The following is a 7,974-nucleotide window of genomic DNA, read 5'->3' on the forward strand; positions in this document are numbered from 1 at the left end:
ACTTCATTCCTGATGGCTAACAAAATGCACAGTGCAAAATGAGATACAGAATCTCCCTGTGCAATGCTAGGCACCTTGGGCAGTGGACCTTAGAAACAGGACAGAGAGTGCCTAAGCTTATCAGGGATGAACAGAAGAGGAAAAGGCATCTAAGCAGACCTACTCGAAGATCCAAGCGTGATCTTCAAACACAAACTTTCTTCTGCAACTGAATGTCTAAGACTGAATTTCCTTTCTGTTTTAAATAAATAAATAAATGAATGAATGAATGAATGAATGAATGAATAAATAAATAAATAAATAAATAAGACTGTACTTGGCTTCAATAAGGACTAACAGCAGAGTTGTCAGAGACCTGATGAGGAACACAGGAGGCTGGGGTGTGATTCATCTGACTAAACGTGGATGTCTCTAATGTAGACGCCCATGGCCGAGCCAAACTTGGTCCCATTTTTAGGCAACACAGAGTTAAGTCAGTATAACCAGTGAGTTCAAGGGACTGTTTATCTTATCCTAAAGTAAATACTTATATATTTGGTCAGAAAGACCGCGCATTAGATTCACTGATTTTATTCACTATATCTCCTTTAAAATAAAACAGGACCTCATGCCAGTTGTGCAGGCAGAGACGATTACAACTGCATTACAGATATACAGTTGAGGTCAGACAAATTACAGTCCACCTCTGCTCCATCCAGGTTGGCTCAAGACCGGGAATTTACATCTCCCTCACCTCCAAAACAGCTCCCGTAACCCCCAGAAGAGTGGAAATGACAGATTCACCTGTTAAAGCTCCTCCACTTCCTATTGACGTGCGGAAACAGAGTCCACCATCAGTGAGATTGTAAAGTAGGTATGTTCATTCAGCGCTGGGCAGCAGGGCGTAGTCCCACCAAAGTCGTGCGCGCCTGACTCGGCAGTTCGCTTCAAGTTTATACAGTCAAGTGTTACATATTCACAATACGCCTATACATATGCATAGCCTGTCCCCGCTTCATATTAAAATGAGTTCCGAGAGGTCATTTCCATAGTCTCCTCTCAACTGCGCTTGCGCAGTGCCTCCTTAGGGTGGTCATCTGGTGGTCGCAGAGATGAAGATAGACGACTCCTCTTCGTCACTGCTAGTAACCTCTTTTCTTGCACAGGCTCAGTGGTTTCTTGGTATTCACCCAAGCCGCAAGACCAGTCTTGGCTGGCTCTTGGGGCCTGCTCCTGCTTCTTATCAGGAACTGTCTCTGCCTCATTGGCTGGTTCTTGGGGCCAGCTCTTCTTATCAAAGACTGTCTCTGCCTCAGCTAATTTCAACAATGTAAGCGCTAAACATCATCTTTCATCCCCCTTTATTATATCTACTGAGATTCTTTTGACTCCCCTTGTCTCACTATGAGCAATGACACCAGTCACTGGACCAGAGACAGAGAGCCAGTCCCCACCCACAGCCCACAGCTCCTGAAGGTCATCTCAGGAGATCTGCAGATTCCAACTTTACCTCTTCTCAAGCCCAAATGCCGAGGGATTTATGCCACACAGAGGAGCTCCAACAGGATCTACTGGCTGCGCTGGGTCCATCGACCCAACTGGGAGGGACCATTCAAAAACTGCCACAGGGACCCCGACATTCCGAAGCATGCGGGGCGGGCTGGGCTATGCAAATGACGGAGCCCCCAACAGTTGCTTCCACCCCACCAGACCTCACAGCACCGACTGCTACAAGACACCAAACCTTCGCGGGGTGATGCCCCTCCACGCTCAACTCGAGGACACAAGCTTTGAGGGTGGCATGGGCTTGAACCCGGACATGGCATCCTCGCTCCTGGAGGGTGAGACGGGCATGTTCATCTCCCTCCGAAAGAGGAGAAAATAACATCAGAAACTCTCAACCGGAAACAACAATAGCTTGAACTCGCTGAAACCTGACACAGAAGATGTTTCTATGAACTTCTCATCCTAGTTTTTAACAACCAAAACACTTTAGTACACTTTAGTAGTACGCTTTAGACAACCATGATTAATTGCAAGAAATCACACGAGATAATCCGAACACTACTTTAAAGACTGTTTAATATTTAAGCAAGCTGAAAAGAGATTTTGTCAGCCAGGAGTCCATCAGCAAGCACTTGAATCTTTAAGGGAACCAATTTTTGTAACACAAAATGGGTATTTTTAATCCTAAAACCATTTACTCTAAGCAGGGGAAGGTAACTCACTGTATACTAGCACTCAGCTATTCACACACACCTCCCCCCCTTTTTAAAAGAAAAAACCAACAGCTTGCACTAAGCAGTATTTCAGATGGAAGGTAAATGTAGATAATCCTTCCAGAAATATAGGCAGTTCAAAGCAATTGTCCTCCTGTCCCAGAGAGCATCCCAAAAGAAGACTGAGCTCCCCAACAGGTCTTGCATGCCTGCAATCCCTCCCCAGGAAGCCTGTGAGAGACTGAATTGTTATCTTGAACCATTTGCCTCAAAGATTGTTAGGTGTGAGGGACTGGGCTGTCATCTCAAGGAACTGTGAACTGCTTATCTCCAGCCCTTTGTCTCTAAGATGGCCTGTTTAAGCAGGACACTCCTCTGTCCATAAGGACCATTACCAGGCCATTGAGGCATCCAGGGGAGAAAACGGGGGCTGGAGCTGATGTGGTGTCCATCATGCGAAGGTCATGTGATAGATGAAACCTGCAGTGCATGACATCATCGAAATATGCCCTATAAAAACCCGTAGAGACAAGCTGTGGCAGCCTTTTTTCACCACCAAAGAACTGAAGATTGAGGACCAACGGGACGCCGCTGGATCTGTGGTGGTGACCGTCCTTGCAACTCCCACCACCGACTGCTTGCCTGAGGACCAACGGGATGCCGCTGGATCCGTGGTGGTGACTATCCTAGCAATCCTATCCCGACTGCTTGCTTAATTTCTACCTTTTCTTCCATTCTATCCTATCGCCACCATTTTCCACTTTTGATAATAAAAGCTCTTTGGACTATACAGCATTTGACCTCGTTTCTGTCTTAATCTCGCTCTTGGGATCATATCGAAACCTTCCCTGACATTGGATCAGGACAAAGCCCAAAGAGAAATATGATGCTGTTGGAAAATCCCAGTCCTCAGCACTTGAATGGTTTCAGAGCAAAAATCTGGATGAGAACAGAAGCCCCATTTGAGGCTCAACAAAGCACAGCCTGGGAAAACCAAAGCCAGTAGATGAACTCAGAGCTTTTACAGAAGGCCTCTGCACAGCAGAAGCGTCCTCACTTCCAATACCCTGGATCTCCATCGCTGCCTCCCATCTCCCCGTGCTCTCTTCTTGCCCAGGCACCTTTCTCACCCATTCCATGACCTCCCAATGCCTCCATCTTTCTCTGTGTTTGTGTGGCAGATGTTACCTCGGAAGCATTGCCAGGTCACTTGCATCTCCTTCTCTTCTTCCTCTGCTGTCACACGACTGCTCCAGCTGCCTGATGCACTTTTGGACTTCCAAAGCCCTTTCGTCCTGCCTCCCTTCTGCTGTTAAATCCTGTTCCTGGAGGAGAAGTGACAACCGGTTGCTCTCCCCTCTGTGGCATCTTACCTGCATCTTCTGGAGCTGGACAGCTGGTGGGAACTGTTGCCATCAGCCCCGCCTGTGCTTGAAGTCTTCTCCTGGCACGGGCGCAGCTCTGGGTGTGCTTGGTGCATGCCATGCTTCCTGAAGGAGAACAGCAACAATCAAAGTGACTCCTGGGCAGTGTCCTGCTGGGAGAGCTGATTTGAAGTCACATTTACTGCAGGTCCTGAGGCTGGCTGGTCCAGGGGTGCTCCCTGTCCCCCAGCTCAGCCACAAGTCCCACATCTGGCTCCTTCAAGCAGTATTTTGGAAAGTCCGTTCCCAGCTGTGAGCGCCAGGCCAAGGGCACAGGGCACAAACAGCCCCCTCCCGCAAGGCCCCAGCCCCTAGCTGGCCTCTGTCCCCAAACTGCGAAGACTTCCAAACAGGGTCTCCCTGTAACTACCTTCAGTTTTAAGAAAAGAAACTGTCTGTATGCTCCCAGATTCAGTAGTCTAAGACTGTCAGAGGGTGATTTGGGATTCAATTCCACAACAAAAGAATATCCATTACAGAATCTCAGCCACCACCTCCATCATCGTCGTCACTGACCCACAAAAGCTGCCTTGTAAAAAATCTTGCAGCTAATTAAAATTACCCTCTCCCCCCCCCCCCCAATCTTTGTTCTTCTCATACTCTCAGGCTACTGTGGGAACAATCATATAATTATTCTGTAATTACCACCAATCTGAAACCCCTCCAAAGCATTATTCCCTGACGTGACTGACAGCACTGTTGATAAGGGAGAACGATCACTAACCACACACCCACCTGTTTGTCCTTTTGCCTCTGTGACCGAGCACCTCCATGGATCTCTCCACCTGACAAGAAAAGACCGGCCCAGAAAAATATCTTACATTGGCTTGGCTCTAGAGTAAGCAAGGAATTTATCATAGTGATACAAACAAGTTTAAGAGAAAGCAGGATAGCGGAAGAAGCAGAAAATGTGATATGTCTCACCCACCTCTAATTTCAGAGGAAGTTCCAGGGGTAGGGTTTTGTGTTTGTCTCTGGGGTTTTTTTATCACTGCACAGCACAAGTGAAAAAACACACACCTACGTTTTATGTAGAACTGTAAACTACAAGAGTAAAACTATCCAGGCTATGCAATTACACTTCTTTCCAGGATACATTGGTCACTTTTACATTTCAGTGGAGAACTTTAGGTTAAAACCCCTAAATTCCGATATGAAAATAGCAAAACGTCATCTGTAAATCTTTGAAAAGAACAATACATTGAAAGAAAACTGTCATTTAACAGTTTATATGAACATGTTTCTGCCGCCAAAGGCTATAACGCTTTTGAGTATCTTTGCCATCTTCATCTTCTTTGTCTTCACTTTCTTCTGCTATTATAGCTACTGTCCCTCAACATAACATTAAACTGCTCAAGCACTCTTGCAAATTATATGAAATCCAAAATGCCTTACTGTCCTAGTTTTGGCTGGGATAGTTAAATTTCTTCACAGTAGTTTGTATGGGGCCATGTTTTGGATTTGTGCTGAAAACAGTGTTGCTAATACACTGATGTTTTAGTTACTGCTGAGCAGTGCTTACACAGCGTCAAGGCCTTTTCTGCCCCTCACACCGCCCCACCAGCGAGTAGGTTGGAGATGCACAGAAAGTTGGGAGGGGACAAAGTTGGGACAGCTGACCCCAACTAACCAAAGGGATATTCCAGACCATATGACGTCATGCTCAGCAATAAAACTGGGGGGGAGGGCGGCAGGGGGGCCACTGCTCAGGGACTGGCTGAGCATTGGTCAGTGGGTGCTGAGCAATTGTTTCCAAGTGCATTGCTTGTTTTTCTTGCATTTTATTTTCCTCTCTCTGTGGGTTTTCTTTCTTTTCCTTACAATTTAAAAAAATAAAATTCTTTTCAATTATTAAACTGGTTTTATGTCAACGCACAAGTTTCTTTCTCACTTTTACCCTTCTGATTCTCAACCCCATCCCACCAGGTTTTGTTATTACCATCGTGTTAATGACACAATAGATCCTGCCAAACCTACAACCTGCAAAACCTGAAGACTAACTTATGCAACACACGTTCCAGAAATGACGATCAGCACAGAAAAGAAAAGCATTAAGTATCTATCTTGTTCTGTCCTTGCCAAAACTGCTGGGTGACCTGTCATCAGCCTCAGTGACTAACAGCAGGCAAGACTCTCTCATCTGGCTTAGCTCAGATGCAGCTCCTAGGAAAACAGCTATTTCAGAAAGTCATGCCTTGTTCTTTTGGGAAAGTGTTTCAAGGAAATGTTTTTAAAACTCTAGAATAGTAAGACTAAACATGGTAATCTCACTCCAAGTTCTAGCTCTCCCACACATTACCTTTTTTTTTTTTTCCCCTCTTTTCACCAAAAGGGTGGCACTTCTTTCTGAAGGCAAGGTGAGTTACATGGGGTACAGAGACAGCCCATGGAAAACTGAGAAATGAGTCTGTGACCACTTCCATCCCCATTCCTTGTTTGCACTCCCCTTGCACTCCAACACTCCTAGCACACTCCTTTCCTCGCCAGCAGTCAGGCCTTATGCAGTCTGCACAACATGTGCAAGAGGATGACTTTGCCAGATACTGCCCAAATAATCTCCTGCTTGAGTTCTGATCGGCTCAACTTTTCTGTCCTTACATGCAGTCTTGCCCCGTTCTGACCCACTCAGAAAGCTCCTACAAGGATCATCTCACTCACTGCCTTAATCACAACTAACAGCCTCCTTAACACCCTGAAGCTGTTTCTGTCACTTCTCACATACAGTTAACATGGCCTTTCATAACTTAGCCTCCTCCCTCATGTCATTTTCCCACCGAGTACCAAGACGACACCTCCCAATTACAGGCCCTGAGAGCAGTTTCCACTGACTGTCCCCTGCTACACACCAACAGGAACAGCACTGTCTTCTCCCATGGCCATCTCCATGCTCAGAAGGAGCTGTTCACACACCCCTGGCAGCTGGCCTTGCTGCCTGAAAATCCTTGCTGTGCTGCTCAAGGCCATGAAAACTGTTGTGCTGCAGCTGTACCCACTTCACTGTTCCTCATTCTGAGTGACACGGCCCATTTCTGTGTATTCCCACCTGCCCACAGCCATCTGGTGTTTTCAATCTGGTAAGCATTTTGGAAAAGCACTCTTTTTTTTTTTTTTTAATACCTGCTTTGACTTCACTACAGTACAGGCCCAGAGTCCATGACTATGGCTAGTAAAGTCCGAAGCAATACAGAATTGTGTAGGGATGAGTGGGATAAGTGCCCATTAGTCATCTGGTAGTTGTTCGCAATTGACTCCAAGTCCTCCATACCTACCTACCTACCTACCAACCTCCTGACTCACTGGAAATGAGTCAGACTGCATCAGAAGTAACACTGTCTGACCTGGTCAGACATATTAGACCACAAATGGTGGTTTTGAGACAGAAAACGCAACACAAACCACCGGAACAGTAAAAAAACAACCAGAAGAAACATACATAAACCAAAGGCCCCTATCCAAACCCTGAAAAGACAAACAAGATAAAAAATTAAAAAAAAAAAAAGACCACCCAGAACACAAGACAAGGCAAAAATAACAACTCCAAGAACCCAGGGCCAACAAACCCACATCAAGTCCATAACAGTAACATGCTTTAATCCTAACTTGCCTAAACTCTAGCATCCTGTAATCCTGCCACCCCATAGCCCTAGCACACTGTAACGCTAGCATACCATAACCCGAGCACATTGTAGCCCTAAGGTATCAAAAAATGGAACACAAACTCCCTGGACATCTCCAGCAGAGCCTGCAGGTGGCCCCAGATCTCAGACATCACAACTTTGAAGTGGCAGTGGGACAGAGCCACCAGGACATCACCAACATCCATCTTCACATCATCCATCACACTCTGAAAAAGTGCCTGGGTTAAACGCTCCATGGGAGAAAGGCACTCGGAGACGCTGAACCAGCCAACCATGGCCACGGGGCTTCAGCTCATCATTTCTGTGTCAGAGCCACCAGGCAGATGACCCCATCCTCCCTGCGAGACCCCTCAGGGCAGCCGTACCCAGCTCTGGGGGGCTAGATACGGCCTCGGCTCTAGGGGGAGATGCTTCCTGGGAGCAGGATCTCTCACGGAGGAAACCCTCCTCAGGCCTGGATGCCTGAGAAACATCTCCGCACTGCTCCATATCTCACAAAACCAGGGGCAGAGGAAGGCTGCTTTGCTTGGCCTCCAAGAGAACCAGCTCACCTAGGCTCGTCCATGGCCACCGGGCACCTTTGCTGTCAGGTGCGTCTCAGCGTTGCTCTGCAATCGGCTGTCACCTTCCTGAAGAACACTCTCCAGCGCACGCTACGACTCCACTGGGTCTCCCTGGGGCAAAGATTGAAAGGGAGGGACGGGGTTTGCTTTG

The 7,974-nt window shown here is 46.9% G+C and overlaps 2 long non-coding RNA genes across 2 annotated transcripts in view; both read right to left on the bottom strand.

Annotated features, from left to right (window-relative positions):
- Positions 1-192: 192 nt before the first annotated feature.
- LOC128138496 (uncharacterized) lies at positions 193-4,409 on the bottom strand. Its single transcript, XR_008234037.1, has 3 exons — positions 4,358-4,409; positions 3,572-3,688; positions 193-235 (listed from the first exon to the last, which is right to left on the bottom strand). It is a non-coding gene; the product is annotated as an uncharacterized LOC128138496 (long non-coding RNA).
- Positions 4,410-7,839: 3,430 nt separating this feature from the next.
- LOC128138489 (uncharacterized) overlaps positions 7,840-7,974 on the bottom strand; it is a 1,217-nt gene continuing 1,082 nt past the window's right edge. Inside the window, exon 3 of the long non-coding RNA XR_008234031.1 lies at positions 7,840-7,934. This is a non-coding gene — a long non-coding RNA (uncharacterized LOC128138489). The remainder of the gene's footprint in view (positions 7,935-7,974) is intronic.

Source organism: Harpia harpyja, unplaced genomic scaffold (genome assembly GCF_026419915.1).
Source record: "Harpia harpyja isolate bHarHar1 unplaced genomic scaffold, bHarHar1 primary haplotype scaffold_47a, whole genome shotgun sequence".
Taxonomy (NCBI): Eukaryota; Metazoa; Chordata; class Aves; order Accipitriformes; family Accipitridae; genus Harpia; species Harpia harpyja.